Here is a 22972-nt window from a genome sequence, read left to right on the forward strand (position 1 = left end):
TGTGACATATTCTCTGGTAAATGGGAGAAGATGTTAAAATTTGCCATGTCCACAGTGTTAGAGAAAGTGATGAAAAGATTCCTGGATACATTCCCTGACCTGAATACTCACTGATAATTTAATAGGTTTTTATTTGGGTCATGTTCCACCGCTCCAAAAGATGTTTTTGGAATCAGTTGACCAGTTTTCGCAGAATCATGCCAAATATCCTCCTTTGCACAGGTACTTCTTCCATTTAACGGCTTTCTGAAATAAGTTTACTTCAGAAAGTGTAATTTATCAATGCAATAAAATTAATTAATGAAGTATTCATCATTGTATTAATGGCTACACTTTTCCTGTTATACCTGAATTGTGCCATCAAGGTTGGTTTTCCTTCCACATGCTGCAAACTCATCTGAGGATGGTTCTGTCATTTTTATTTTTGTCTTACTTAACTGAAATCACCCAAAACCAAACTGAATATACCTTTGTTTGTTATTTGAATAAAGAAAACAATCAATGATTTAAAAAAAAAAAACACTTGTCTAGGGATAACTCATATCAGAATTAACTACCAAGGAAATCCTCTCACTTGTTGTTTTGTAATGCTGAATGAATTAAAAAAACCTATAGCTGCATTCACTTCTCATTCTGTTTCAGGGTCATGTGTTCATACGGGCAGCGTGAGGCAGTGGGGATTACCTGTAGTTAGAGATACAAAAAGAAGAAATACAGCGGGTCTAAGATAGCAGCCTGTTTTCTGGCCTACTAATACTACACACATGAATTTTAAATGAATATGTTCCAGGGCTTAACATATTCCTACAGAAGAAAGCCACTAACAGCTGTTGTAGTTTTTTGTCGTTCCCTTTCAGCTTTTTCCTCTTCAGAAAAGCTGGTTTCAGGGCAGTGATTGTAATTTGTGGGACAAATACAGCATTTATTTTTGTCTTACACATGTTTGCAAAGCCACACGTCGCACCACAAACAAGATTAGTAAATAAAGGAATCTTTGGTTCAGAGAGATGAAAGATGAAGGTGAAATATTTGCTTTTAAGTATTGTAATCTTTGATATTTGCACATATAGGAGTCTGATGACACAATATTTGATCTTTTGGTTCACCAGCTGGTTTCTTAGTGGTTCAATGCTGTATTATCTCTTAGAAATCTTTCCAGTTTACACAATCTTGATCCCCAAAAAACTAATCTTGTTGAGATGAGTGATGATCGACACATGGGTGACTTCCCTTCCCTTTGTTTAGGAAACAATCTTTGCTTTTATGAATGGTTCTTTCGGGTGGTGAAAAGATTATTACAGACACAATTATAGCCTTCCGCTTCAAACACTTCTTGCTCATCAGAGCTAGAACACACGCTACAACATGTTGTTTATTTTGAAAAAAGCATCCCCTTCACCAGCACAGTTTTTGTCAGACATAACAATCTCCTCTACTGCAAGTGCCCCAGCCTCAGGTGAAATCACCTGTAGACTGCAAACTACAAGGACTCTCAAAGCGTAATCCTTGAAAACGAACCAAGCTAAAACTGTAGTTAGTTACGAATTCATTTTATAATGGTAACTGAAATCTAACTGCTGAAATTTCAGTTACCTCTTAAGTGAGAGATGAGAGGTTCTCATACTTTTTGGAGTCAGATTACATTTTGCTGTCAGTTCTGTGAGTGTGGGATCTTTTCAAGAAATGCACTTTCACATTAGAAATATGAGGAGTTAAGACTTTTGTATAAAGTTGCCGTGGAAATTCATCTCAACTACAGTATGTTCCTCATAAACAGTTATCAAGGAAAGTCAGTAATTTTTTTGGAGCTAAATACGTACAAATGCATGCAATTTCTTGTTCCTAACAAAAATTAACATTATACTTTATACATTCATACTTTATATATTTATCATGTTTTCAAAAAAAGAAATTGACACTTAATCCTTGAATTTATTGTCGCAATTTTACATACATAATTGTATATATTACTATGTATATAATTATATTATAATAACAATAATTAGCTATATGTCATATATAAGATGAATGTAATTGTATTTTATTTAAATTGTAATCAAGCTATTTGAAACCCCAGTGATACTATCGATTCTCACCTTTATTGTGAAATCTCTGACCGGACGCTGTGGTCTTTCTGCTTCCTGTTTGTCTGGCTTCCAGCGGAGTTCTGACGAAGTTCTGTCCAGAGGATGAAAGTCTCGCTCCTCAGCGGGAACGCAACCGACCAACTCAACGTCTGTGAGTCATTTAAAATGTTTTATTGCACAACAACACACGTGGTGTAAACGTCTGTGGACTGTCCGAGCAGAAGCGACGCGTTGTAAAGTGAGCGCTGCACCTGCAGCTGGATGCTTCGGGCTAACCGACGAAGAACTGACCCTGTGAACTTTTTTCTCACTGACCGAGTTCTCGTTGTGCAACTCGTGCTGAAGTTATGAACTGACCCGCTGTCGGTGGGTTTACGTGGCTCTAATGATGTGGTTGTTTCCGCGTCACTGTGATTTATGGTCCGTGTCTCATTTGGCTTCCACAACCACGTTTGTTCATAAGTCACTTAACGTGGAGCTAGCTTGAGCTCAGCGATGCTAAAGTACAGCTGGTAATGTTGTGTTTAAACTCTGGTATTAAACTTAACGAGGCTCCACGTCACAGTCTAATGTCAACAACCCTCCACGCAAATACACACACTGATTATCGTAGTCAACGTTTCAATCATCAGCATCTGCTGTGAGATTTTCACCACACAACATAAAGAGAAAACATGTGTTGTGATCGAAGGTGGATTCAGATATTGACAAATTGGCCATTTTACTGATTTATCACAATGAATTTAACATTTTGACTTAACTGCATCTCTTCTTATTTTCATTGTTGATCAGTCCCTCAGATTAATTGATGGTAAGAAGCTTTAGCAGTTCGGTTGATTTAAAAAGACAAATATATCATTATTTTTCTGTTGATCAACAAATAGACTCTGTGTGTGAGCTTGACTTACCTAATCTAACATTTACGTCTCTACCCCTTAGGGATGCCGTCATCTCTATTAACCATATACATATCTGATTGCATATATACAGTGAGGCCTCATGTTAATCAGTTTGTCTACATCCTTCTTTACTTACCTGTTCAGTATCTCATGTGACACCAGGTATTTGTCTTCCTGATCTTGTTTCTTGTACTTCCTCCTCTTCTCATCACATCTGTACATTCCCTCTCTTAGTTCCTTGTGTTTTTATAACAGTATCGTTTTCTTCCCCTTTTTCTTTGTCTTTTTTTTAACTTCACGATTCAACTCAGCTTTTGCAAATGGTTTGTCGCCGCCATGCCCCACGCCGCCGCTATTTATTATCACTTTTCATGAATATTGGATGTAAGTTTTGAAAAACGGAAGCCGTAGTGTTTTTGCAATTAGTGTGTGGTCTTCCCTGTCCAATTAGTTTCCAGAGTAATCCTTGATGGATTATTCAGATAGACTTTGCAGGAGAATGTGTGTGGGAAAGAGTCTGAGAATCCATGATGGGTCATCGTTATGCAGAACTTGTAGAAGATTAGGCTCTTTAAATTTAATTTAAAAGAGCCTAATATTTCGGATCCTGTGACTGGATATATGCTCTGTGTAGGCGTCAACGTCGATTCAGCAGTTTCCTGCGTTTGAGGTTGGCTGGAATTAAATGAAAAGTCGAGTGGGACAAAAAAGTGGCCGGTAAAGTGAAGAGTTACTCAATGTCTCTGCCCCCTCCGCACTATGACTCATCTGTCCAGCTGCTCAGCGCCAGAGCAAAAAGGCTTTTCTACCAGCTGAGAATCAAACACACACACACACACACACACACACACACACACACACACACACACACACACACACACACACACACACACACACACACACACACACACACACACACATACACACACACACACACACTGATACCCAATTTTCATCTCGCAGACTCTAAATCATTGCAACCCCCCCTCTCACCCTTCTTCTAATGTATCAGCTTTCAGGAATTCAGCGAGACTTTCCACATTGTTTAATCTGTTGCCAAGTATCAAGTTACATTTCTTTTACCATCAAACAAGTGTAAGTATAGCGCTACGTGCTTCTTTTTTTGCTTCGGCTGGACATGGTAGCTCAACACGATGCAGGTTAGCGGGGGGGGGGGGGGGGGACAGATTGCAGGAAGGTAATCGGTTTTTGGGTGATATTTTCTGATTAGATCTAATCTCCAGGTTGGCGTGTTTTTAATATTGCAAATTATCTGCTGTGAGCCTGGAGCTAGAATGTGCCTGTTATCTATTGACATGCCGCTACAGGATAGTTAATCCTCAGGTAGTCCTTTCTGTTACCTGTTTTTGGAACAAATCAATAGCAGGGTCTCAGACGTGTCATCGCTGTCCAGGCTCCGGATACTATCGGCTTTATCGCCTCCTCTCGCTGTGGCTCATCAGCTGTCCTGTCACATTCGCTCTGTAGGGAGGTAATTGGGGCCCTTTTTACTTGGTAACTGCTTTTTCCGAGAAGGAGACGTGCCTGCCGCCTCGGCCGCCGCCGCCGCCACAGCTGAAGTGGGGTAATTTTCTGGTGCTGAGACGATGTATTACAAGGCAGATGATTGTGTTCAAGTGTACAGTGCATTGCAGAGAAAGGGTTGGATGTGAGACTCCAGTCTGAGTAATAAACCTGCTGCCTAACATTGATAGACTGTGTTGTCTCTCTGTTCTCTTGGGAATTTATGCTGGAGAGCCTCACTGTAATTTAGTTTACTACCCTTGGCAGATGCCAGGGTGCAGAGTAAAAACATGATGAACTTCACACTTAGGGGGATTTTATATTGTGAACTTTATGTGTACTACAGAAGACTAAAGCAAAAACAGAATTACAAGATGTATTTGTACAACAGGAAAAGCCCCGGCCTGAGTGTCGCAGCAAGATTAATCTGGTGTCGGTGGTGAGACTGCCTTATGGAAATTCATTTTCCAGTCTCTCTTCAGTGGTCTGATGATACAGTATTGAATCAAATTATTTATTCTGAAAAGGGATTCGTGCATCGCAGGTTTTTGCAGATGATGTAGCTCTGCTGGCTCCTTTGGGCTCTGACCTGTGCCGTGCACCAGGTTCTGTTTTGAATGAGGATCAGCATCTCCAAAATCTGGAGTATTCTTATGGAAGAGAATGGAAAGCTACTTCCTGCCTTAATAGGAGTCTGGTCTTGAGACATGGATGTATGTAAGATGGAGATGTTGCACCATCTGCAGTGAAGTAGACAGCTCTTACCCACTTCTAAATCATTTACACATGTTTGTTCCTTGCCATTATCATTTTTATTAGCCAGAGAGAGTGATTGTATTTTCCTCTCATTGACCAGGCATGACCTATATTCTGGTCTACGTGTCTTGCATTGACAGCAGGATTCTGATTATAATAAACAGTGCACCTGAAGAAGGAGGAAAACCAAACAACAGAGATTAGATCAAAGTAAGAAAAACCTGGTTGGTCGTTTCACACGTAAATTTGATGTTGATCACTGAGCCTTAGCTTTATCTTTAACACTTGACAAGATCAGCCCCTTTGAATGATTACAGAGGAGCACGATGGATCCAATGATTATATAGCTCCTGTTTATACATCAAACAAGAGACAACACTGCATTCATCATTACCAATATGGTCTCAACTCTGATGTAACACATCAGTCCCACCTTGGTCTGTTGTATTTGTGGTTGCAGAACTGAACTGGATAAGATGCAGCAAGAATGCTTTTCCATATGAATTATTTAACTTTGATCTATGAAAAAAAAAGCCCTTTGAAACAATGAAAGGAATAATTAGATCCAAACATTCAAACACCCCTTAAATTTAGCTCTTTCTTTGCCTCACCTATTCTACTATATATTTTCTCTACCTTGAGTTCCATGAACTCTGATTTTAGTATTTAAGAATACTTTCTACTTTTCTTTGGTTGACAGAAGTATCCCTATGACAGGAATTGTCAAAACATCTCAAATAAATTGCATTATCCTTGGGTTGTCTTTGAATATGAGTAATGTGAATGTATTGATAATGTTGTGTTTCTGCAGCACTAAACCAGATGGTCCCAAAATTTAACAAGTTTAGAATATGCAGTAGATTAAATACTTTCCCTTAACTCTTTCTGTTATTAGCCCCACTTTAAATATTCCCCACACTAAAAACAAAAAATCTAAATAATTCCAAACTTCGAGTTATAAGTAAAAAAAAAAACTTCAAGCAAAAAATGAGACCATAAAGGGGATTTCCTCTTGATTTCACCACATAGACCCTGAAGTCAGTGAAGAGATGTAACATTTTTACATCTCTTAGAAGAGCATTTGTTTACATATTGACGGTCAACACGGTGAAGCTTTGCACACAAACAGATATGAATGGCCTGATGTGAAAGGGGACAGGTGCTGTTTGAGGGGAACCACCTGAAGATGAAGCTGTGTCATTAGTGTCACAATGCCCTGATCAGCGTTGTTCCTCTCAATAATCAGAAAAAAGCTGCTTGGTGGGAGGCTGCTGTGGAGATGGAACTGTGAGGAACATAGTTTGTGAGCTCAGTTGTTGGATGAGCTTCCAAATGCATAAACAATATCTATCTTTTTCCCTGTTTTTATTTTTCTTCTTACCAAGCTCCCTTCTTTATTTACCCTTTATCACCCTCTACCCCCCAGCACTACTTTTCTCTTCCCTTCTCACTCCGTGCAAAGGGAGTGGTGTCGGGGCAGTCATGTGACTTTTTGTCTGAACACAATTGCCGGTGTTTGCCATTGGCCGCTTTTCTTTGAAAGCGCGTTGGTTTCCCGGGTGATGGGGAATGGCGACACCACTTCACTTTTCTCTTCAGGCCCCCCCCCCTCCCCTCCCCTCCCCTGTAGTATTGCTCTGAGCCGGTCGCTCTCAGTTGCTCCGTATCGTCCGCAGGCTGTGGTGGATCAGGTAGCCGGTGAGCACAACGCACAGTGACAGCGTTGTTGCTCTTCCTGCTTTCCTTCTTCTCCTTTTTCCTCATCAGGCAGGTAGAGAGAACACTAGACTGTGAGGGGTGAGTAACATAAAGGGCTTTCTTTGTTGAGTTTTAAGTGCTTTTACTCTTGAGTTTACTTTTTTATTAATTAAATGTTTTAGCTTTTTTTTCTGGTTGAACACGCGTCTCAACTTGTTTTTTAATCCTGCAAAAGCCACTAAGGATTAGTCATTGATTAAACACTGACTAGTTGTTTAAAAGTAAAACAAAATATTGGTCACTGTTTATTTGACAGATGCTCTTATCAGTTGCATTAGTCACATTGGTGACAGGATTTGACATGTTTAGGAAAATCTTGGCTTAGCATTTTGAGAGTGTGTTTTCTCAGCATTCATCTCTTGTCAGCCGTATCATTGTGGCGTCTTCTAATTTAGGTAAGCGTGTCTAGGACATATGGTATCTAACCATGGTGGGCTTGTCACATGGTTTTTAAATATCCAACAGGATAATCAGGGACTAAAATCCTGTGGAGATTACACAGACAAGACGGCCCAAAGTTATAACTCTGTTGTAATGAGAGATGTTCAGTAGGCTCAGTTCTTTTTATGTCCCATGAAAGATTCAACAGCTGTGTGCGCGCGCTCTGCTCCGCTGTGCTCGTCAGGGCTTCAACACAATATGGGTTGTGTTCTGGAAGCGGGGGCCACTTTGTGAGGATTCTCTCTGGCACGGTTTACCGTCCTGAAGTGGCGTCCTTTAAGTTCCCCCGACTTTGGCTCCACCAACCAGGTGGTCGCTGCTGTGTTTGGTTTCCTTGACAATGCTGAAAACTGGCTCCCTGCCCCTCCCGAGGATGCACTTCATCTGATGACCTGGAGGATCCCTTGCACGTACACACTCACCCCTTCATAAAAAACAAACACACTAGCATCTGTTTGCTGACACTTGACCCCTCACATAGGCAAGGGACGGATGAAAGAATAGTTTGCCAGAGGCAGATGAATTGATTTTTCTAAGAATAATGTTGTCAAATGTGTTTGGCTGGTTGGGTTCACTGATATTTGTTGTTTATATAATGGATTGTAAATATTGAGAAAAGCACTGACTTAAGTAGCTGCTGTGTAGTTCACTTCTCCAAATTAGCATCCCCTCAGGCTATATTCTGACTCCCTTTGAGGCTCTCACTCAAACCATTATGTCTGGCTGTTAACCTTAGACCCCCTCAAACAGGTGAATAGTCTGGAATCTCTTTAAAACCGTGAGTGTTTTAAAAGATTATTCATCTGGACTTGCTAAAATGATAAAGCCAATTTACACACATCAGCCACAACATTAAAACCACTGGATGATTTTGTGTAGGTCCCCATAGGGACACCGAACCCGCTCCGACCCATGTCCTGTGGCATCAGATCCTTTATTCTTGTCCTGGTCCGGTTCTGACTTTGACCGCTCTACTGCTACGCATCTCCATTTGCTGTAAGCTATGATGAGCTGTGCTTTCACAGCTATCAGTTTTCAAATATAGTCAGCATTGAGATTTGTTCAGCAATCTGTAGTTCTTCTGTTGTACTGCATCATGCAGGATAGCCTTCTCTTCTTACAGGCTTCAGTGAGCCTTGGGTATCCATGACCCCCTTAGTTCACTATTCACCCCTTCTTTAACCCCTGCATACAAAACCTTCCATTTTGAGATGGTGTGATCTAAAATCTGACTCTCAGAATTGGACTCATGGTGATTTGCTCAGATCTTTTGGCTTGCAATTTTTTTTTGCTTCCAACCCATCAACTTTTGATTTCACAAATTGAAACATTTTCCATTTCAAGTCTACTACATGTCTACTACGGTCAGGCAACCAACCTGACCATGCGCATTCACTGGTGGTTGATGTTGCAACGGCAAATTGTTCGAGTGTTGACATGTTTTGGAAAAAGTGAGCCGGAAGCAGGGTTGGAATGGGTGTCATTGATCCACAGGCTGGTAGCGTCTAGCTGATGCAACTAGGAGGATAGAGGCGCTGAGGCCTTGTTGTTGCTTCCGACAGGCGGCCATGATGTCACCGCTGCTGACCCGACAATCCTAACATTCCTGCTGATAGGGCTTTATGCAGACATGGAGGAGAATATGTGCAAGACACGTGGGAGAGATGCACAGACTTGCACACATATGGCCTTTGTCTAATACTGATTAGTAATCTGGCATATCCACCCACAGACGCCCACACCCACGTCATGTCATTAATTCAGTGTCACGTAGATGCCCACTCCAGCACACGCTCAGACCCTCCACCATCAGGAGAAAGATGGTGATGGCAGTCTCACCTGCCTCATTAAAATTCAACAGGTTTTTAAGTGTCTGTACTTGAAGTTCTGGTGAATCAGTTTTGCATATGTCCTCTGCTACAAACCAAAATGTCTGATGTTGATCATTGTTTCATCCGAGAGATACAACATGCAATGGTGTCATCATGTGTTTGTGCGCATGTCTGCCTTCTGTGTGTGTTTTAGAGCATGATCGTAGCTGCAGCTACAAAAGATTTTCTTACTGTAACACAGCTACAGCTTCCCTTTGATCCACTAAAGCCACAAAAGGAAAGAGATGACAGGCCTGGTGCAGTGAAAGCTTTTAAGTGCTGTTGTTCCCGCAGGTGTTTGGATAGTTTATTCCCCCCTAGACACCAGACCAGCATTGTAAACAATGTTTTGAAATAACCAGCCAGAAAAGTGAAGGTAACATCGCAGCTTAAATGGGGGGCACAATAGAAAAGCATGTAGACTTGACAAACAGATGTAAGAAAACATGGTAAGACAAACCCACTAAGGCCTGAGGCACTGCCTGTCGAGAAAGGTGCAGACAGACAGACTGGGCTTCATTGAGTGTGTCCGGGGGGCCTCTCCCTTGCTCCGTGTGGGGCTTATGAATCCTTTGTTTACCTCCAACCCCTGACCTGCACCCACCTGATAGCTCCCCTGTTACTAACCCGCATTTCCTGTCCATTGAGTGCCCCACCCCAATTTATTTTGCGTGTGCGTTATTACCAATATGATTAAATCTGCAATCCCCCCCCCCATGTTGGCCAACATTTTGTTTCTTCACTCTGTCTTTGTGCATCGACCAGACTCGTTGCTTGTGGGTTGGGTCCCTGCTCTATCCCAAGAAATCCATGAGGCTTGGAGCTGTTGTCTCTGGCAGGAACTCCATGGTGACTCAAAATAGACTTTCTTTTGTTCTCTGACTCACCTGCACTACTTGGATGAGAGAGAAATGATAAGATGGGCGTGCAGACTCGACGTCAACATCCCAATCATCTGTGTGCATGAACAAAAGTTAAGGGCTTTATGACAGTCACAACATTTTCCCTGTACTAATCAGACTGGCTGTAGCCTATTTCCATTTAGTGATAGGAAAACTGCCAAGCAACAGAGTGTGACTCTAATGGTACAGTTTTATCTCAAGAGACAGAGAGCGACTTTATATCTAGAGGCAGATTGAAACAAACTGGCTTAGCTAGAGGGGATGAAGGACACGGTTTGAATAGTGAGATATTTCCAACAGGACCACTTGAAAGCAATGAAGGGACAGTGCTGCAGCTTATGAACAATGTCCAAATTGATTTCAACTCTAAAAATAGCTGTTCATCTGCAGTAGCTCTTCAAGAATGAAACACAAAGCCCTGTTAGAGATAGAAGTGTTGTTGTTGTTGTTGTTTTTCAAATGATGGTAACTGTCGTTGCCAGTCCTGACTGATTCTGAGTAAAGAAGGAGGGAAGAGAGATGATGGAGAAAGGGTGCCAGAGTGTGGCCAAAGTCCTGACGACTTGGAAGCTGCTAAAAGCCAACTGAGATACTCTCATGTGCTTTGTTAGTCTGACCTGAGAGGAGTCTTCAGAGAGAACAAAATAAGGCTGTGTGTTTTTCTTTTCTGGCCTCTTTTCCATCCCCTGTTTGGAGAGATACAACATTTGTTTATCAGCAGTGTATATAGATCTAGTTGAAAGCTCTCTTCCTGTCATTTTCACTTTGTACTCCCCTGTCATCTCTTTGTCTTCACCTTCAGCCTGGCAATGCGTTTTCAATACAAATGCATTTATTTGTAGAAGAATTATGTAGCGACTCACAATTGCTACTAAAACATGAATCATATTCTGAGCCACGTTTCTGAGAAGAAAACAAAAGTCTTTGTCTGTTCCCGGTGTGGGTTATGCTATATTTATGTTTCAGCAGTGCAATTACCTTCGCTTGGGAAAGCCATCACGTCTGTCATAATGATACACAAGGCATTGCAACACAACCGGAGCAACAGCATTTGCCTGACCATAATGAGATAGCAATGCTAAACTTAGGCTTGTTTGGGACAAACAGAGCTTTACTACCTTACGTCGCTTGCCATGAGTTTGAAAACCGATGTCAACAAAAGTTCAGGATTTTGTAACTTGTTTTTTTTGGCATCTGAAAATAGAGAGCTCTCATTTCGTTCACTCTCCAGGCTTTCGTCTTGACCGACCTGCTGTCCACCTGTTGAAAGCTGGTTTTAGCCGAAAGCTGAATAAACAGAGAGAGGAGAAGGGGTAGAGGTTTCAATGGGGGAAGTTGTGAAGGGGCACGCCGTAGTAGCAACATTGTGCTATTCATTGTTGATGAATAATGGCCAACAAAGACACTAGCAGCATGTATTCCCCTCTCTCTGCTCCCCTCCACAGAACCTATTGAGCTACTGCCCAAGCCAACCAGTCTATCTCTCAGCTTTAGAGCCATCTTCTCTTTGGGCATATGTATTCCTACAATCAGGTGCTAAGCTCTAACTTAGTCGTGGGCAGTGATAGAATGCCACCGAGAAGTTGACTACAGAGCTGAGTGCATTTCTAGGTTAGCACAATTGGTTAATAAGTTCAAAAAGGGAGAAGGATTTCATTCCCGAAAGCGTTTTTTTAAATACTTTCGGGCTCCTCTTTGTTTTCTTTAGCGCCTTTGCTGAATGCAGAGGGAGGGTCGGAGGAGGAGGAGGGAGGGGGGGGTTACAAGAATGTTTGAGTCACGCAGAAAAAGAGGGATGATATGTGGGGGTCTGACAGGGGAGGGTGGGTTGAAGGAGGCACAGCAGTGGGAGGTACCCTGAGGAATGCCTGGAAGGTGTCAGGAAGGTCTCGGAGGCTTTGGACTGATAATCCTCCACATCACATTATAATACCCTCACCCACCCTGATTTCAGCCCTGTTGTCTGTCTGTCTTCAGACTCTTAGTCCAATTCCATGATCCATTGTATTTTCCCATTGGCCCACATTGCCTCATAGTAATAGTGGATGATAATTTACCTTCAACATATTAGGTTGGTGATGTATATTAGGGTCCATTCTCCATATACCAAAATGATTTTAGAAAAGAGCGACGATCTTTTCTTAAGCAGACATGTCAATGGCATGGATGAACCCCAACCTGCATTAGTTTCACAGGCCATGGGCCATTGATTATGTTGGACCCAGCAATAAGGAAGACATATTACAAACATTACATACTCATGTGTTATACAGAAGTCTTTAAATTAATTTCATGTGGGTCTCGCAATGGAAAAGCACATGATCACACTGAAGGGTGATACTGTCAGGATCCATACCTTTTACTTACTTCTCTGCTGTATCACTTCTCCTTGGCACCTTAGCCTTTTCTCACTGTGGCCTCTGGTACCTAAGCCATGCCTCAAGAAACTCTCACCCCACTTCTTATTTTCTAGAGAGTGGTTTAAGTGATTTGTCAGACAACACAGCTCTTAGATGTGCCAAAAGCTTTGCTTTATAGACAGATCAGGGAAACGCTTCAAATAGATTTGAACGGACGCTTCGTGGGCCTTTGTGACTCAGATGTCCACAAGCTTCAGCGTTCTTCTCTGGGCTCTTTTGTATGCGTGATTTAATTGAATAAATTAATGCAATTATTCCAAGTAATCTATTTTTGGAAGTCCTGCTTTATACAGAGTGGTCACTGGTTATGAGTCGCCGTGACTGCGTGTCCTCATTAGTCTCTGAGAATACAATGTGATGTCAGAGGAAGGTAAACACATGGTTGAAGGAGGTGTTGTCAATGGTCTGCTGCTGCTGAATCATATCTGGATTTCATAACTACATCGGTTTTATGCAGTATGGTATATTAAATCAACAAAAAAAAAAATCTTTAGACTTTTCCACAGTTGTTTTTAAAATCTCTTCATATATTCCCACCTGGGACCACTTTGTTAATTCTGACCCCTTCTAATGCAATATGTTACGTTTTTTTTTCCGTTCAGTTTTTAATTATCAAATGTCTTTGCCTCACATAAGGAAAATTAGCAAACAAATTAAAGGAAACTAAGTAGCTGTTTGCAGAAGCAATTACAAACTTAATTAAAATTAAATATTTAAATATAAACGAGACTTGTATTAGCATATCACATAAATATTGGTATCGGTGTCTATGGGCTGATCAGTAATATTAAATTGCAGCACACGAAATGGTGAAAATATTGTTATGGTAACCACTGATTTCCTCGTTGATCCACTGGAGACAGCACAGGCCAGGTTATCTGTTTAGCTGTCAAATTTAGGGCGTCCTTATCAAAAACATTTTTTTATGTAATGTGCTTATGTAAATAATGAATATCCTCTGATACGTCTGGAGATTTACGATCTTTAATTTATCTAGCACTAAATGATTCTGTTTTTAGGATGTCATGAGGGACATTAAAGCCCGACTCTCACTTTAATTTACATCTAGGACGGCTGCTTTGGTATCATGTCCAGTCTTTGGTTTCAGGTTTGGGGGAGGGTAGTAAAGGAGAAATTAAGGAGTCCAAATTTAAGTTTGAGGGAAATGAGTAGATAGAGGGGGGGGGGGGTCTGACTCATGCTGAGAGGCTCCCAAATGTTCTGCCTGACCCATTGGTCGCGCATGTCTTGTCTCTGTGTTTGTGTGTGGGAAGTGACTGTGGTGATAGGAACAAGGTTCCGGTTTGTGCCACTGACTAACACATGAGGGATGCGCTTCTGTTATTGATCAGGCCTTTGTTTTGTACATATGTCGCTCCTGTGGTCATAGTTAGATTGCTTCGTTCTCTTATTTCCCCTCAGGGCGTTGTCCAATACTCACACAGCAACAGAGACTCTGTAATAGCACCTGGTCGGCTGGACTATGACCTCATTCCAGGAAAAGGAAGAGAGAATCACCTGACGGCCTCATTTGTGTAATCAGCTGTTCATGTGACTGGAGGCCAGAGGGTGTATGTCTAATGCCTTAGGTCATAGATTGTACAAACAGTAGAGACTCATGTGTAAATACACTTGCATGCAGAGAGTGTCTCAAGTTTAAGTTGCTCTTATCTCTGAGTTTCCTTACATGACATCCTCTGTGTCATTGGAGAACGCAGAATGAGAGAATAAGAGAGAAAATTGATAGGGAGGAAGAACGTCAAAGCTTAAAACATGCTTTCAACTACCTGGAAAGGAGGAGGTACCAGATCTGTCAGCACAGTGGGAAAGGGTGGGGAGAAAGAGAGAGGGAGAGGTAGATAGAGAGAGAGAGAGAGGGAGGAGTGACTGGGCGGGTGTGTTTCTGTGTGGGTGAGAGACAGAGCGAGAAGGAGGAGGGGTGTAGAGAGAGAGAGAGAGAACTCGAGCAGTCTCAGATCTTGGCTGTGGCGAGGACGCCCAGCAGAAGTGCATTCACGAAGCAGCAGGGAGAGGGAGGAGAAGGCGCAAGACGGAGCCGAGGAGAAGTCACGACACTCTTTAAACCTCCTCCTGTGACCACATCTGACTGCCTATGACCTCCGCTGGACTCGGCACACTCCTCCACACACACACAGACACACACATAAGCCACTTGCTGCCTCGCACACCAGCTGCACAACCGGCTCTGCTGCTCTGTCAGAAGTAAAGGATTTCCCCGAGCGAGGGCGAGAATAAAAACAGACGGAGGAAATTAAAGTCACAGAAAAGAAGGATAAGAATCCTCTCACTAGGTGAGTGTACGAGCTTCTTCAGAGATCTATTTGAACGTGTCCTCGCCTGGTTCAGGAATCAGTGCTGGGAAGTTTCTGTGAAGTCTAATGATGTTTGTTGCCTTGCTGTATGTTTCAACATGCATGCGAGAGCTATTATTAATACTAAGTGTCAAGCTGTGTTTGTAGGTTTTTAGTGAGTGACAGAGAAACAAAGGCAGCCCTGTGCTATGTCCCCGGGGGGGTGAGCTGTGTGTGCTGTCACATGTACCTGTTGACGTTAGACCTGATATCTAAATGTTCCTGTTTGGGACAAAGGGGCTAAAACCTGTTTGGGGGAAACTTCACACTTTTGTGCCCTCATGTGTTGTTGTTTTTTTGCCTCTTTGAGCATGTCTCAAGTGCTCCCTGTGTGACTCAGGCCCTATGGGCATTTTTGCTGTGAAAACATTCACCGAGTGTTATAACCATGAGACGAGTGCAGGCTCTCTCTTACACCGCTCTCCTGTCACACCGGCTGCTCCTTTTACCACTGAGGGATTAAAGATTCATTCATGGAGGTCACGGGCAGAGTTCAGTTCTCTCGTTGCCTCTGCGTGTTCCTACTGCGCCCCCCCCCCCCCCCCCTTCTGTTAACGTGCCACAAATTTCAAATCCACCAAAACCGCTGTGAAGTCCATTTAAGCACTGACTCATTATTATGCGGCGCTGGCAGCTTGTTTAAAATTTCCCATCCTGGTTTATGTGTCGGATAGTGGAACGTGGAGCTCATTAGCAGGCTGTATTTGTTATCCAATCAGGGCAATCGATCCAATCACCTCTCCCACGGGAGCTGATTATTTTTTTCCTCTCTTGACCGACTGTGAGAGTCTAACAGTTATACCTCACGTGCTATCTCTGTTTGTGTGATGCACTTGGTTCTAGGGAGATAACATCAGTGTAATAGATGGTCGTACGGGAAGGATCCAAACGGACAACTATGAACTATAATTGTGTATCGTAGCTTTAACTTTATTTATTTTATCTTTGTTTGTCATCTGCACTTTGTATTCTGGATGAAATATACTCTGCATCTAAGTGAGAAATCCTCAAGTATGTGTATTTATTGATTTTACAATGGTTGATCCAGGTTTTTGATGGGACAAAGCAGTGATGATATAATATACTGCTAAATGTTCCTTATTTCTTCAAGTTCTACAAGTTCTGAATCTGAAGTGAATACCAGACGGCAGCACAATGATGTGGTTGCCGGCAGGCAGAATTATAAAACATTACATTATACAACTTTCAACTTTCTTCACAGCCTTATTTAGTTACCACTTCTTCTCGTCTTCCCTTTGTGTCTTCCTCTCTGCCTAGATATTTCTTTCTTCTTTCACATGAATGAGCCTGTTTAGCATGGATCGAGCCGAGTGTCCTCTGAGAGTCATCGTGCCTTGTTCTCTGCATGTTGTTTTCACTTGCTGAAAAACACAGATGAAGTCCCTTCTTTCCTAAAATCATCCGTCTGTCTGTCTGCCTTTTTTTGGGGGGGGACCGTGTCTCTATCAGTCTATCACTCAGCTCGCATGGCAAGGGAAACAAGTCCACCCATGCACAGCCAGATCGCTCTTGGGATTCTTGATGGGAATTTTGAAAGTCATTCTTCATGCTGTGATGTCTTAATTTCTCGCTGTCCTTATCAGGAGCGTTTCCCAGCTCCTGCAGATGCACTCAGGGCCAGAGGTTAATTGAAAACGCCGTAACAGCATGTCGGTGAAATAATATGTTTGCATGTTTCGGGTCTGGATTATTTCCGGAAAGATGGTTTAGAACCATTTCCCTCTGTAGCTGTCTTTTCCTGATGTGTGGCTTTGTCTCCCTCTCCCTCTCCGTCTTTCCATGCGTCCTTCCCTGCCTGTGCAATGTGACGGAAGGTAGTGCCGGTCTCCACTCATGTCGGGTCCATTAGGGATGAAAGCACACTGCGGTGATAAAAGATTGATCTAGTCTTTGCTTCACAGTCACATCCCTCACACCCTGCTCCCTCATCCCTTCCTCTCACCCCTACTTCTAATCCAAAGTCTACCCAGTTTTCAATTCATCAAATCATCTGAACTCCTTTAAATAAATCATCTTCCCTAAGTTTGCCAGAGCAAAGTTTTTCCTCACAGGATTTTTTTTAAAGGGGAACATTCTGTTTTTCTCGTGTAGGATGCTATACTCAAGTTCTCATTGAAAATATCATCTCTCCTATGAAATACTGTGGCCAGGATATTTAAAAACGAATGGGACTCTCCCTCCCTCATTCCCCCGGTGTTTTTGTTGTACCAGGAATGGTAATATGTACTTGGCTTGCAGAACCAGTGAAAGACTGGCAGCCAGCCCAGCATACACAAGCTTTACTCTACCTGTTGTATCTGAAGAGGCAAAGACAAAAACAGCAGACCTGTAGTTTGTCAGCTGGAAGGCTATAATTACTGAGAGGAAGGAGGGAATTTGGGGGAGGAATTTCAGTGTAGCTCTCCTTTTAGCTCTTAAGACACTCAGAGTTTAAGAGCACCTGAGAACACAACTTTTTTTCTTGTAAAACTGATCAGAAATGTCCAAACCGATCAGAAACTACTTCATTTCTTCTGATCCCAGCTGGTGGTTTTATTACCCTTTCAAGCATTGTGTTATTGCCAACTGGCTTGTCTGGATCTGGATCTCTTTTGATTTATCCAACATGTGCAAGACACAGAATGTCCTCACAGAGCTTTGCCCCACCTGAGGACATGTTCCCAAATGAGTCCTGCAGGGCGTAAAGTTCACCTGAGCTAAAATCTTCTGATTTTATGGCTCATCTCCACATCCATGACTCTCAATTCTTCTGTGTGTTGGGATTGTAGAGAGGTAAACATCTCTGCAAGCCCCCTGGGATGTCCATGTGACTGTGTTTGCGCACAACCATGGATGTGTGTTTGTGCGCCAGTGAGCAGCAGGTTGCTCCCTTGTTCAACCAGCCATGCCTCTCCGCTCACAGGGCTCTCTGGGCAGTAAATAACATGGTGCCTCTGCCAAGTGCCCTGGCCGGATCCAGGAGGGGGGGTCAAGACGCCAGTAAGAAAGAGAAAACGTCTGCTTCGGGGCTGCGAACAAATAATTCAAAAGAAAACTGACGGGAGAGGAGGGAGGCAGGTGGATTTGACAGACTCATCCCTCAAGCTGAGAGGCGTGATGCTAGACCTGTCATTGAATGTAGATGTGTTTGATCAAGCACATAAGAAGAAAAACAAGCTTGTGTAGATGGCAGCCACTGATGCACAAATGCACATTGATGAGCAGAAGTGCACGTGTGCAGTAGAGCCGGGCGAATCTCCTTCGTTATGATTGATGGGAGAAAACAAATGTGGATTAAGAGGGAGCATGAAAGTTTGGTTTGGTGGCAGGTTCCAAATGAAACTTTGGAAAAGCTCTCACCAAACGATCAGGGAAATAAAGTGAACCTGTGACTACACAAGTCCGCACTTGTTCACTCTGTAACATTTACACTGAATACATTCAAGTGGCATGCTTTCATCCATGGAGATGAACAGATAAGCCAAATTCTCAGTGTCAGGTTACCCACTCTCTGTGGTTTACGATGCTGTTTGACTCAGACCTGAGCGCTGCTGAGCTGAGCTGCTTGAAGTCCAACCTGGAACCCCATCAAATGTCCCCCTCCAGGTTTAACCTTGCAAGATTGACATGATTGAGCTGATATGGTATCTAACAAGGAACAGTTCCTTTATGTTGTCTTCTCTGCAACGCTAACCGTTGTAATTGTTGCTATTGAATCACGAACACCCCCCTTAACTAACACTTGTCTTTGTCCAGCCTGTCCTTCATCATTTCCTCCCCCTCCGACCATTTTGCCGTTCCCAGGGGGGGTCACCGAATTGTATCTCATATGTAAACTCAGCAACAGCGGCCTCGTCAGCATTAAGCTGTGTGTTTATGCATGTGTATCCATGCCAAAGATCACCATAGTGATCTCTTGAGTCAGATGGTTTAAATGCAGCTTTCTGGAAGAGGGAGAGGGAGCCTCGGACAGATATACTGTCTTAGTCCCAGAAGAGACGCTCCTAGGATACTGGGAATCGGCTATAAATCTGCGCCCTGCCCTCCTACCTGTTCCTTACTCATCGTGGCTGTCCACGTATCCTGCCCCCCACCACTGCTCTGACAGACTTGATGGTTACTCCTCCTCGGAATAATGACAGGGAGAGAGTTGTGTGTGACACCCCCACATCAGACTATAAATCAGGCCCATTGCGAGGCCCATCCCGAGCCTTGTGATCCAAAGGCAAGAGAAACAGATTCCACCCTTAACTATTTTTGCATTTTAAATAGGTCAATGTAGGGTGTGGTGTCAACTTTTAACAGTTTATTTTGCCTTTAATATGTCTGTAGCCTGGTGCATCAAAAAATGTCACGAATCAAAAGCGGTAATTAAATGGCGATTGTTTTTTTTTCCCCCTTGTTTACTATTTTTTATTCACAGTTAACAAATTTCAGTCCCTATATAACAGTTACTTCTTAAAGTTGAGCACTAATCCAAGTCAATTGAAATGGTGCTGACTGTGTTCACAATACAAAAGCTTTATTATTAACTAAAGTCAAAACAATGGGTCACAATATCATGACGTACTGTGCCTTCCACAATGCTTGCCTGTACGAAGCCCCCCCGCCCCCTGCACAGAACCTATCTCTGAGTACACAATGGCATTTTTGTGGAATGAATCTCAGTCACGAAAAGATAACATCTTATCTGTCTGTGACAGAGTGTTGCACGGTTTTGCTGCAATAGGTTACCTGAAGGTTGATCTCCCTAGCTCCATGGTCGTGTTTACCTGTATCCTCAGGTATGTTGGCACTCCCTAGGTAAATATTGGGAGGATGTGAGAGTAAGATGTTTTGCGTATAGCTGACTGACCTCAGCAGCAGTGTGTAATCTTCACAGCCTTGTGCTCTCTCTTGAAAATACCTGGCGGTTGTTCAAAGAGTGACCCATTCAGGATCTCTGGGTTTCGGTTTCAAAGTCGAATCTAATCAGCTCCAGCGGTGAAGTGATCGCATTAGCCACAGTGGTAGTTTGTGAACTTCCCATGCTGTTCACGACCTCAGATTGATGTGCTCAGAAGGAAAGCGGTCGGAGCTCCTGACTTTCATCTGTGTAAACAGTCATTCAGCAGATGGGTCTGTGTTTTCGTTTTGTTGGAGTCTTATGTTCTTGTTGGAGTATTTGCATTACAGCCTTGCAGAAGAATGTGCACCTGCTCTGTTCTGGATTGATAACTGCCTAACTTGACAAGACTGAACTTTAAGTTTCCTGTATATGGCTGTTAACACATGATGTGACAGCCTGAGCTGCGTGGGTTATGTAAGTGTTAGGCTTTGAGCTCACTTATATGACATTTCTCTTTTTTGTGTGTTTTTTTTCCTTGGGCACGCTGATGGCAATATTCCCTTCAGCTTAGAAGGGGACTGGCAAGTGTATGTTGCATCATGGATTGCATGAAATTAAAATATGATGTAACACCCTCCCCAGTCTCAGTCACCGGCAAAACAGCCTTCTCCCAAATTCCTCATCCACATCCAGTTGCTTGGATTGAATTATTGAGCCCTGTATTTAATTTTTCTTCCTTTCTAACGTGGAATAATATGATTTCATTATGATTGAATTGTTTTTGTCCTATAGCCCTTTTTTAATTTTGTATGGCACTTCAAAAATGAAAGATGGCAAAAAAGAAGAAAACAAAAATGTAAGTGAATAATTGATATCAGCAGACATGGAAGAGACATTTGAATAAGTTATGAGTTTTAGCTTCGAACTTGTGAAACCGGAGGCCACGGCATCCCTGACTCGTCCAGGACACAAAGCATACACGCATGCAGGGAAGTGAGAACAGAGCAGCCATGCAATCACCTGCAAAAAAACTACAGCTATAAATACTGTTTGGTGCTAAATTTAAGGTTACTAATTTTCTCTCTCTGTAAATTGCATCCTTTTTAAATTAATAGGTTCACTTCCTCCGTTACATGTTGCATTATTCCTCCTTGAGTTTCAGCCAGCCTGTCTGTGCTTCAGCTGTGTAGCATATTATTTTGGCTATACTTATAACATGTGTCATGTATCGGATGTGTGCGTTATCTACGTGCTCTGTATAGGACTTCGGCTGGGAACAGAGCGCTGTTCTCCTTCCCTGGCGAGCATTGCTGAGTCAGGTCGACAGTATATGATTACACATGGGTGCCCATCTGCAAGCTGAGAGCCCTTTTCCCTGGCTCACCCAACAATGCAAACTCCTGTGCACCCAAACCACTCGTCCCAGGCTGAGCCCTCAGTGGAGGCCAGCTCCGCCTGGCCTCCTGCAGGCTACGGGCAATCTAGCAATTATCATTCTCACCTTTAGCCGCGAGCGCTGTGGGCGGAACCATGAGTCAGTGCAAACAGACTTCTTGTCTCTAATGCTCTGGCCTCCGCTCAGTTTCCAGGATAGAAAGCATGTGCAGGAGGAGCGCCAAGCCAGGTATCAGTAGGTGAATAATGTAGTGGTGTTTGGACTGCTTCATTGAAATTCAGAAGTGTGCCGGGGTTTCCTCACATTTCCAAAGTAGCATAATGATACCAAAACCGACTATCTAAGCATTTTTTATTATTTTTTTCAAAGGAATGAGATTAAATAAAGATGCTTTTTCACTCACCTTCACTCTTTTATTCTGTCTTGTGGTTCGGGACAGATTACCATCTGCTTGAGTGAACGCTGCTGGTGATTTATGATGACTGGGATTTCACACTAAGCAGTTTTACACAGTGTGACTACAGTGGTAGTGACAGCCACAGGTGCTGGCCAGACCGAATGACTGTGTCGAGGCCTGCTTCAGATCAACTGGAGTAAACGGCTTTCACCTTTAATCCCTCATTAATCATTGATTATCTGTATAGGGATTACACAGCTTGTTGTTGTTATATTTAGTGACCGTGCATGACATCTCTCAAGAAATGGTAGATGAACTGAATTGGGCCATTTGATCAGAAATTTGAGCTTTCAGCCTTGTTGTAGTGTGAGTTTAAGCTTTTGTAAATAGTATGCAATGTTGCCCTTGATTCAGAGGCAAAGATGTCCTCTGTATTAATGAACCAATCTCATTGAGATTTCACACTTGGACCAGCCAATCATGATAATGGAGAAGGCTGAAGGTTGCAGCAACATATCCCTGAATGCGAGTATGACGACCAAAGCTTATTAGCGCTGTTGCTGATTCCTTTGCGCTGAAGCATTAGCATGTCAATAGAGCAGAGACACATTCTGAGGGGGCATATTTTTCAAAGAGCTCGTTGGTCACAAGCGTTTGGACTTTGTTCCGAGAAATATTTGCCAAGTTAATGTGCTGTGAAAAACTATGCATTATTCATTAGATGAATAAGAATACACTGATGCCAGTGCCATGCCCTGCCACGCACATTGTTCGGCCTGCACAAATAAAACACCCATAACCCAGATTTCTGTTTATATGCAGAGCTTCAAAAGTTGTACACATACCACAAAGTGAGCAGACCGCCTCCCAGACAAAGTAACTCATCCAGCTGTGACTATATTTCCTTCATTTTACTGTCTTGAGAGATCCTATAAAAGCAAATTATCCTGTGTGTGAGAGTCTTGTCAACATTTGACACTTACTAAGTTTTAATAGCCACCAATATATGTCTTCAGATCTTAGATGTAGGTTCCCTAACATGGTCATTGGACCCCCTCCCTGCCGTCTGGCCGCAGACCCTGGAGCCCTGCTGATAATGTCTGCATGGGTTGGGCGGTGATGTTGTTTTTGGAGCTATCCTAGACTCCTGGAGCATTTTGGAAGCATTTCTTTCTTTATCATAGGTCTGTAAAGATCTGTCCGTCTGAGATAAAGTCATGAGCAGATAAAAACAGGAGACTAGGCTAGGCCTGTCTGCTTTATAGCATCTCCCAAATACCTTCTGAATGTGCCCAAGGACAGAGTCAGTCGTGGCTTGTGC

The 22972-nt window shown here is 42.7% G+C and overlaps 1 protein-coding gene across 3 annotated transcripts in view; it reads left to right on the top strand.

Annotated features, from left to right (window-relative positions):
* Positions 1-2132: 2132 nt before the first annotated feature.
* Positions 2133-22972, top strand: part of rassf7a (Ras association domain family member 7a) — a 32578-nt gene continuing 11738 nt past the window's right edge. The window contains exon 1 of one of the 3 annotated variants that reach the window (XM_062389882.1): positions 2133-2238. The gene's annotated coding sequence lies outside the window, so the exon portion shown is untranslated. Of the gene's footprint in view, positions 2239-6942; positions 7064-14583; positions 14971-22972 lie in introns of those variants that run through there. The other 2 variants (XM_062389883.1, XM_062389881.1) reach the window with 2 other exon arrangements.

The sequence above is a fragment of the Platichthys flesus genome, chromosome 6 (genome assembly GCF_949316205.1).
Source record: "Platichthys flesus chromosome 6, fPlaFle2.1, whole genome shotgun sequence".
Lineage (NCBI taxonomy): Eukaryota > Metazoa > Chordata > Actinopteri > Pleuronectiformes > Pleuronectidae > Platichthys > Platichthys flesus.